Genomic DNA, 10095 nt, shown 5'->3' with positions numbered 1-10095 from the left:
CCCCACCCCTGTGATTTCCCCCCACATGTGTAGTGTTGCAACAGCACTCACCTTGTGTTGACGTCGACGCCGCGTCCATCCGCGATGGTCGGTCCAGTTGAGAGCGTTGGTCAAGGAACGCTGTCCAATGTCGCAGCATGCGCTTTGCCGTTTCCTGCGTCCAGTGGATCATGTCCCAACCGGTTCCAAAATCCTCCACTGGCAGCATCGGTATATAAGAACAGTGCGACATTATATATTTGTTGATTAATTCCAGTGTGTTCTTTTGTTCCAACGGGAGGTTTGGTGAGAAATTGACCAACGGGACCCAAACTCGTGCAGATGGAAACCTATTGCTCGCTACTCTGTGGGCACGCTGCAATTGTTTGAATGCTGTGAGGTGGGCCGATTGGGACCTGTTGTTAATCCCAGCGGCTAGAACCACTACTCTTACGCCTTCCGAGGTTGGACATTTCTCCAGGATGGAGGCCAGGTGTCTAAAATTCGCACCCGGAAAACTATCTATTTGTAAATCCGGTGTTTGAAAGTCCGGGAACCTGGCCAGGTTGGAGTCTCCCAAAATGATCCTCGGTTTGTGGAGGGTCAGTTTCCATTCCTGGATCTTCTTGAGGCTGTGTAGATGGCGCGTCACCATACGGAGTGGACGAGTCTTCGCCACCTGAGAGGACGGATGTTGGAATGATGTTCTGGCTGCCCCGTCACTCTCCTCCTCCATCGCCATGGTTGAAACGACTTCACACGTTTCACTTGATCTCCCGTCATCATCCCGGTTCAACGGGGATGTCGGTTTTGCGGTGGAGATTTCCAGGAATTCGTTGTCACTCCAATGTCCACTCCATAGATCATCTTGGCTCCTTTCTTCCGAATCCTCTTTTCGTTCCCCCTGGATGAAGACTGTTTCGTTCTTCTTTTTGTCGAACGACGGATTTCCGACCTCAGTGTTATCTTCTTCCGAACTTTCACTTATTTCTCGAGATTCTCGGGTCTGGTCCCGTGGTGGTTCAATCGGTTTCTCTCGAAGGTGTCTTGGTTCCTCTCTGTTTTGGGAGTTCCAGGGCTGTTCCTCATTTTCTCCCTTCCGTGCCTCTTCTTCCCAGTCTATCCGGTCAATCAAGTCACAGTCCTCCTCCAGATCCATCATAAGTCTTTCCCATTCTTCCTCAGCTGATTCAGAGTCGAGTGAACGCCTCATCGGTCTGCCTCTTTCACTTGTTGAAGTCGAGGGCCCTTCCATCGGGTCCTCGTGTTGTTCGGCAGGTCGGTCGATCGTCGATACTTCATCGGTCCCCGAAGGGCTCCGTGATGGGTCCTGGTGTCGGCGTTCTTCTTGAACGTTCTCCATATCCTTCATCAAGGATTTACGTGGTTTGGGAATCGGTCTCTCCAACAGTTCTGAGGGTTCCGTTCCTAAAGTCCGGGTTTCCAAAACCTTCGGCATCGGGGTCCTTTCTGGTCGAGGTTCCCCTTCCATGCCGGTCTCACTTTTCGTTTCAGTTATTCGGTCCTTTTCTTCGGTTTTTCTTCCTAGTCTCAGCAACCTTGAGGCCAAGGTTTGGACAAGATCTCTGACTTCGGTCAAAGTATCTTCATTTTCCAATATTTTCAGACTCCTCCTTGCCCATGACGCCGCTCGGTCCCAAGCGGTTTCCCAATTTTTGTCCAGTATTGACAGTAGGTTGCGGCGGGCGTTGGTGACTCCATTTTGGTAATGTTGTTGCAGAATTAGAGCTGCGTTGTTGGACCATGCTCGGGCGTTTTCTTGTAATAATCGGTTGGTTAGTGCAGTAGTGTCTGCCGGTCTAATTGTTCTTATCAGAAGTGCCTCCGTTCTGTTCAGAAATCCTTTTGTCTCCCCTTCCTTCCGTTCCGATAGTTTGCGTCCATGGTGTGTCATTCTGATGAGTTCAAAGATACATTTTGTTTGTTTCAATGTAGAAACATCCTTCATCGCCGCGTTCGCGGAGTTAGCTTCAGTGGCCCCTGGTAGACTTCGTCTCCTTTTGCGTCGCGTCAGTTGTGTTGAGGTTTCCTCTTGTCTCTGTCTTTTGCGAGGGTGGGGTTCCAAATCCTCTCCCGAAGATTGGTCCACTTGGTCAGAGTCCGGTGAAGTTGCGCGGTTCTTTTCTTTTATGTCACTTTTCTTTGGCATTCGACCTTCATCCCGTCTCTCCCATCTTCTCCCCTTGTCTCGTGCTTTTTTCTGCTCTTGTCCTTTGGTCCAGTTTTTCCCACTCTGAGTCTCAATGCCCCGATTTCTTTGAGGGGCCATGCGTCTGTCTCTGGTCGTTAGATTTGGTTGGGGTGGTTTCTCCCTGTGTCGATCCTGTGATGTCCCCGCTCTCTTTGCGAGGTCTTCCTCCAATTTCCTTTTCTCCTGTCGGGTCTCTCTTTCTTCACGACGGGCGTACTCCGGTGGGGAAGGTGATCTCCGACGGTAACTGTCCGGGATCCTGGGTCGTGTGTATGTCTTGCCGCCTTCTCCATGCCATCCTCCGTCCCCTGATCTGCGTCGTTCGCGGACCGTTCCGTAGGATGATAGTGGTGAAGAGAGTGGTCGCTCGCCACGGATTGGCGGTGGTTCTCTCCATTCCCGCCTGCGTGGTGGGGTAATCTCTCTTCCACGTGAGTCATCGTCAATTTGCGGGTGCCATGTCACACTCCTCCGTGGAATTTCCCGACGATGGTCCTCCGCATCCCGTGATCCGGGATAGAAGCGTCGTGTCTGTTCTCTCGGTCGAGGTTCGTGTGCGTCCTCTGTCATGTATCCACGTTCCCTTTGGTCCATCCATTTCCAGGCACCCTTCCCTTTCAGGGAAGTACGTTTCCACATGTTTTCACGGGTTCCCTGTGGTCGGCCTTCCTCCCGACGTCGTTCCTCTCTTCCCCGTCTAAACATTTTTTTGGTAGGATGATCTGCTTCCGTCGATGTGATTTGGAGTTGTAGGAAAAGAATAGGGAAGATTAGAATCCAGGGGTAAATTATAAGGGAAGAGATGAGACCCATTCACATATATATACATATATATATATATACATACACATACATATATAAATATATATATATATATATATATACATACATACACATACACACCTATATATATACATATATATATACATACATATATATATATATATATATATATATATACATATACATACACACCTACACATATATACATACATATATAAACACATACATACACCTACATACATACACACCTACACCCACATATACATATATATACACATACATACACATACCTACACATGCATACATATATATATATACACATATATACCCACACATACACACATATATCCATATACACCTATCATTATACATACCCATCCATATACCTTTTTCTACACACCCCCGCACACATCCAAAACATACACTCCTAACCTACCCATATACACGCACAATATATACACACACACTCACCTATATCTAAAAACCACTCACACACCCACCCTCTCTCACACTCCTGCATATCCATACATATATACACCTATCCGTATACACTCCCGCCCATACACACCCACATTCACCTATCCTCCTGTCAACATATCTACATATATACATATATATATATATATACACATACACATATCTCTACACTCACCTACATATATATATACATATATATATATATATATATATAAACCTATATATATACACACACACCCACACACCCATATATATATATATACGCCCCCCCATAATCCTACACATATACATGCACGAACTCTCCCATTCCTACATACTAATCTATTATATTCATGTATAAATGCCTATTGTACCCAAGTATACGTCCAATGCAGATGACCCCATTATGATCGCTCCAGTTGCATTTCAACCTATTTTGTTAATTGTAATCCATCTTCAGCTAGTAGACGGACGACCGTTTTAGTTTTATTTTTATTTTTAAATCATGTTTTAACCTTTATTTTTGTATACATGAGTTCATGCATATACCATATACCTCCATTTCAAACAATCCAAAATCCATCAAAAGGTCCCTTTTCATTTTGTATGGTTCCAATCCACGTTATATCTGTGTCTAATACCTCTCCAGAGCGCTGTACCCCTGATTTTAATCCGTTTTCTTTTTTCATTAAAAATTATTATTAAAGAATATATTAATAAAGGAATGTGTACACTCAGATCCCCAGACGATATTATTATTGATCCGGTATATGTCACTGTAAATAGCCCGCGCTGATACACCAAAGGACTTCGGTGATTGTGCAGGATTGACCGAGTTAAGTTGAGTAGGTTCACTTTATACATAAGAACTCTTTTCTTCATTTTTTCTATTTCACTATTTATAAATTTTTATAAAAGCATTTTTTGTATTCTTTTTTGTTGTTCGTTCACAATGCATATTGTATCTTAACGAGTTACCCGGTTAGAAGTGTTATTGTGTACGGCATTTTGAATTTGCGCAAGGTCGCTAACATGCATCTCTGTGTGTCTTATAAACATACCTCGATATCCCGTTTATGACTCCACGTCACTTTTTCTTATTTCGTCCCGAACCGGAAACGATGCACAATAATCACTTATGTTTGCAAGTTCAAATAATTCGGACAGGTTGGTCGTACCGAGCTCGCTCGTTACACGTGCGTACATGTAATTACGAACTGCGTAACTATCAAAAACGCCCCCCCACGCTACAATACCACCGATATTTTTGTTCCGATGTTCACCTATTCCGGCATTCGGGTCTATAATGCGTTTATTTTACCTTCATTTGTATCCGTCTCACCATCTTTAATCCTGAAACCAATCCATTAGTCATTGATATTTTTTAATTGTTAGTCTTCATGTTAGTACTTCAATCCGAATGTCCCGAAAACATTCGCAATAATAATAACATTTATTTACTCACCCCTTTAGTGTGAGGGAGGAACTTGCCCGTCGTATTCTCCAGATTTTAATGTGTCACGTTTTGTCGTTCATCAATATTATTTTACGGTTTGTGTCTGCCGTTTGATGTCAAGTGGTTTTCGTTGAGCCCCCAATACTTACCTCTCTTCGTTGATATTTCTAATTCGTTCATTGGTAGTTCGTGCCTCTCCATCCTCTGGTCCGTCCCCAGGTGTTGCGGATCGGGTACGTGCACTCCGTGCGAGTCTCCCGAGCCTTTTGCGTCGTGTAATGTTTTTTTTCCTAGTTCTGCGTGGCGTCGCGAAGTGGCGAGTGCGAACGACAGCGGAAAACACCAGTCGAATTGGACGTTGTTTTTATTTATTTTTTATATATATATTTTTTTATTTTTTTATTTATTTTTTTATATTTTTAATCCTTGCAAAAGAAAAAAAGTCTCCTCAGCTTCCGTGCCGCGCTGTCGCGCGTTATCACGGAAGGGTACCGGCAACAGGCTCACTCCACCGTTGGTCGGATCCGCGGTCCCTCGAGGTGCATGCAGTCAGCCAGTGGCGCCAATGACCAGTCAATTTGCGGTTGGGCCGGCCCGTCGTCGCGACGTTTCGGGCGATCTGCCCTTCATCAGGCGACCGAACCGACCCACCAGCTGACTGCCTTTGCAGGAAAGCCCGTAGCGTCGATCCCGGTGAATTAACGGGAGGGATCGTGTTCGCGCGCCGGTTTCCGGGGCAAGACCCGTACGCTCGTTAATTTATGACCTCTCTCCCCGCTGTCGACGTTGTCGCTCTTTCTTCCTCCACCACGATCTCTCGACGGATCCTCCAGCCGATGTTCAAAGGAGTTCTTCTCCGTGGAGTCGCCGTTGCTGCGTCCACACCCCCGTCTTACAGTGATGTCACGTCAACTATTTCAATTGAAAACAATGTACAGGTGTCGGTCCTATTTCCTATTCCGCGAACAAAAACTTTTGCAACACATAACATCCTTTAGCCCGGTTAGCCTGGTAGCTTTTCAAGCTTTCCTCCGGTTAGCTCCAATTTGTTAAACGAAGCGACCTCAAGACGTCCGTTCGTGCTTCGTTGCCCATTCCTTTTATATTGGTTCTATCAATAGTCAGGTAACAGGCTATTCATCCCATACATTATTAGAATCCCATTTTGGGACTACCAGTTTTTTTCTCTCCGTATCAAATTTCGTACAACGTCATATAAACAGTGTTCTCTAAACCGTGAGTCCATTACGGCCAACTAATTGTGTAATCGTACATTCTTATCTTACCTCCTCTCCGCGGTATCCGGTTCTTCACAACTTCGATTTTTGTCTCTTTCATTTCAAAGTATATGTGTTAATTAACTCCATTACCGTGTGCCCGCGTGTAGCCAGCGCCGTCGTTGTTAGCATGTTAGCATCGGCTCGTATCGTGACGGTTCGGTTGCGTAGGTACAATTTAATAACAAACCAGTCTCGTCGAGAAGTATAGCGTCCTACTCCGGAAGCGGAAAGACTCCCTAGCATTTCCGCCTCCGGGTCGTCGCCCCTGGTAACCCGTTTTTGTTTAACCCTCGGCAATCCCTCGTCAAATCCCGTCTCGCCAATCCTATTCGGAGTGGATAACTAATGTTAGTTATTTTGACGCGGTTTCAAAAATCCGTGTGATAATCAATCTTAGTGAATTATTTATTCATAGGCTTTTTGTCAGTGTTAGCGGTGTTGCGTTCGCGTCATATCCGGTGTTTCAAAACGCTTCCGTCTCCAAGTTGTTGCCCCTGGCAACCAATGTTTGTTCGAATTCTAGTTACTAGTCCGTCGGACACCATTAGCCCTCATCTCTGCAGTTATTTATTATTTATTATTGTTAGGGTTTGATCGTTATTTCCAAAAGTCAAACATAATCCGTCGGTGTTTGTAAATTGTTTATTCATGAGATTTTATTCAATATAGACGTTATTGCACTTAATTTGTTTAAGGCGTATCTACTCATTTACGCTTTCGGGTATGAAACCCCCGTTCCTTCCAGTTAGTTGTTCTTTAAGCATATAATCCTAAAACCTGCTTCCCTTTTTGCTGTCGTTCCCCGTAAAAAACTTTTGTCGTAGTATTGAACTCCGCATACGCAATCCTTCGTGTTGTTTCGTTGTTGTCATGACTACGATTACAAACCGGAAACGATCAGTCCCCCTATTCTTTTACGCTTCCGGGTCGTTTCCCCAGGCAACCATAAACTCTAGGTTATCAACCATTTACTCCGGTCCATTTTGTCAAATCCTCCGTCATTTCGTCTATTGTCACAAAATATGTCGTCCTTTCGCCTACTCAAGCGCAATTCCCCCATTGTTATTTCTTATTAAGGACGATTTTTCATTGTTCGAATTCAGGTCTCCTTACGTTCCAATTTTGTCACGCCCCTTTGTTTACAATCCTACGTTCTAACCTCCGCTTACGTAAGTAGCTATTCACTATCTGTTTCAACGTTCTAACGCAGTCTCTCAGTCTTATTTATTATATTCACCCGAGCCGTAAATTGTGAAGGACTTTTCATACCATTTTTTTATCTACATATATATATATATATATATATATATATATATATACATATATATATATATATACTTCGTATATAAACCTGTTAATCGGTCAGAACTCCATCGTGGAGTCCGTGTGGTGTTATTGTTGATTACGGGCACCCGTTTTATTCGTGGGTATCACCAACGTCATTTACGTACGCGTTTATCGTGAAACATGTTACGGGTAGAAAGTTCCCCGATTTTATTGTTCCTTTATATAACAAGTTGTCTCACTCCAACAGTTGTGATCCGGATTTTTCGTTTTTGTTGCTTTTGCTATTTTGTTGATCTTTTGATCCCTTTCCAATCGTAACTTTATAATCTCAGGAGTCAGTTGCTGCGTTTTGCACGAACGCAACTCCATCGTTGAATCGTCAAAGGATATTATATCTTACTTTTTATTTTTTTATTTTTTATTTTTATTAGTCCTTATTATTTATTATACATTATTTATTTATTTTTTATTTTTTTATTTTCTCTTCTTTCGATACATTTAAATATCTTTCTTTATTTTGTTAATCTCCAATTTTTGTCGGGGGTCCGAAATGCCTTGTTTCATCCCATCACTCCCGTTCGTTATGTAATTTGCGTAAGTTGTCAATCTGATACGTCTATGTGAGCCGTGTCCACGTCATTAACCAAGTATTATTCTAATGTGTAGCGTGTCGTTATTTACATTATAGTTTTAAGTCTTTTTTTGTGTTATTTTGTACGAACGTCCCCATGTCAACTACGTCATTTATTATGTCCCGTTTTATTTCCGAAATCTTATCTATGATGTTCTCATTTTGCGTATCGTCTCCCTCAATTATTTATACGCCCCCCATATCTGTTTTTGTGTCCGTAAAACCGTGGATATACGTAAATGTGTTCCGTTCAATAAAAACCTCTATATAAGATCTCATTTTACATTATTTTGTCTTTTTTTCTTTTTTTCTTTTACTTGCTATTCACCCAGGACTAAAACAACTTGCAAGTAAACATTCATATACACATCGTGCTAAGAACAGTAGAAACAAAACATTCTTTCCAAAATGGATGGGGGTTTGTTCGGTAGTGGTTAGAGGGGGAGCAGAAAGAAGAGAAGAGAGAAGAAAAGGAATTTTTGTAGAAAGATCAAAAGGATTCATTACTTACCCGGGTCTCCATTCCTTTCATTTTTTAATGACTCTTAAAATCCTTTTCTTTTCGAGATGGTGTTGAATATTTGCCTTTTTGGATGGTATTCATAATTCCTTTCAATTTTTAGGTCAGATTCTCTTATGATGGATTGGTACTTACCCCTCGGTGTCGAAAGGATGATGCAGCCACATGGTTTCTCCACTTTTTTTCTTTTTTCTCTCTTTAGTTTTCTCTTACCCACGTTTACTGTCTCATTTCTTCAGGTTTTCTGTCCCGCTCTCGAAGTCCATTTTTTTGGAGATATTCATCACTCCTGTCCGAGATCCTCTCTCCTTCCTCTTGTTCTTTCAAGGTTTCATCCAGGTACTCCTTATCCTCCACTTCCTCGAATTCGGTGATGTATCTTCCTTGCGTTCCTTTACTTCCTGAGCCTTTTTTGACACCAGCTTTTCACTCAGGGAATGGTAAGGGTGAACCCCCATGTCCGCCCGCTGGGACCTGGCTGGTTAGGTTTTTGTAAAGATTAGAGCGAGATCCGGGTCTCCCCGAATCTCGATGTGCACTCTCCGCTACCGGGGGATCATAGGAGTCCCACACCAATCACCATAACAACCCACCTGAAGCCAGGGGGTCGCCCCGTGTCCGGCCTTTTGTGTCTTTCCCTGACCGTGGGGTTCCTCCCATTTTTCATAATAAACGGGAGTGCCCGGAGTCTGTTTGGCTCGGTCTTCTTTTAGATTTCACCATTTAGTCCGAGATCCGGTCTTGGGACCTTCAGACCATGTTGGTTCCTCCGGTGGCTGTTTCATCTCTTTCATCCGTTGCCTCGTGTGTGCGTCGTTATCTGTCTTTTGCCGATGATTACCGTTTTCTCCTCCTCCATTTCTCATCATCTCTCCAAGTTGTCTTTCCCTGGTTTTGGGTATCCAGTTCAGGAATTTTTGTCATTGCGGTCGTCCCCTGAAATTTCACCTTCCTTGATGTTCCCAATTCTCATCCCTTCTCCACTAGGAGAATGGAGATTGAGATTACGGGATGGTTTTAAGACCATAACCCGGGAACAGGGTCCAGACTGAAGGTGGAAAGTAAGGTCAAGATACCGTGAGTCAGTGATCGGAGAAGAGAAACGAAAAAGAAAAAGAAAAAAAGAGAAAGACAGAAGAGAAAGGAAAAGAAAAAAGAGAAAAGAGAGAGAGAGAGAGAGAGAGAGAGAGAGAGAGAGGGAGAGGAAACAAGCGAGGGGGGGGGGGGGGGGGGGGGGGGTTTTTGTAAAGATTAGAGCGAGATCCGGGTCTCCCCGAATCTCGATGTGCACTCTCCGCTACCGGGGGATCATAGGAGTCTCACACCAATCACCATAACAACCCACCTGAAGCCAGGGGGTCGCCCCGTGTCCGGCCTTTTGTGTCTTTCCCTGACCGTGGGGTTCCTCCCATTTTTCATAATAAACGGGAGTGCCCGGAGTCTGTTTGGCTCGGTCTTCTTTTAGATTTCACCATTTAGTCCGAGATCCGG

General features: G+C 43.7%; 1 long non-coding RNA gene across 1 annotated transcript; it reads right to left on the bottom strand.

Moving 5' to 3' along the window:
* Window positions 1–5237: 5237 nt before the first annotated feature.
* On the bottom strand, window positions 5238–7465 carry LOC148428441 (uncharacterized). The gene is made up of 2 exons (XR_015866547.1): window positions 6173–7465; window positions 5238–5798 (listed from the first exon to the last, which is right to left on the bottom strand). It is a non-coding gene; the product is annotated as an uncharacterized LOC148428441 (long non-coding RNA).
* Between the last annotated feature and the right edge of the window lie 2630 nt (window positions 7466–10095).

The sequence above is a fragment of the Hippichthys cyanospilos genome, chromosome 1, assembly GCF_059441005.1.
Source record: "Hippichthys cyanospilos isolate Australia breed blue-spotted pipefish chromosome 1, RoL_Hcya_1.0, whole genome shotgun sequence".
In the NCBI taxonomy this organism is placed as follows: domain Eukaryota; kingdom Metazoa; phylum Chordata; class Actinopteri; order Syngnathiformes; family Syngnathidae; genus Hippichthys; species Hippichthys cyanospilos.
This window is presented reverse-complemented; position numbering and strand designations above follow the sequence as displayed.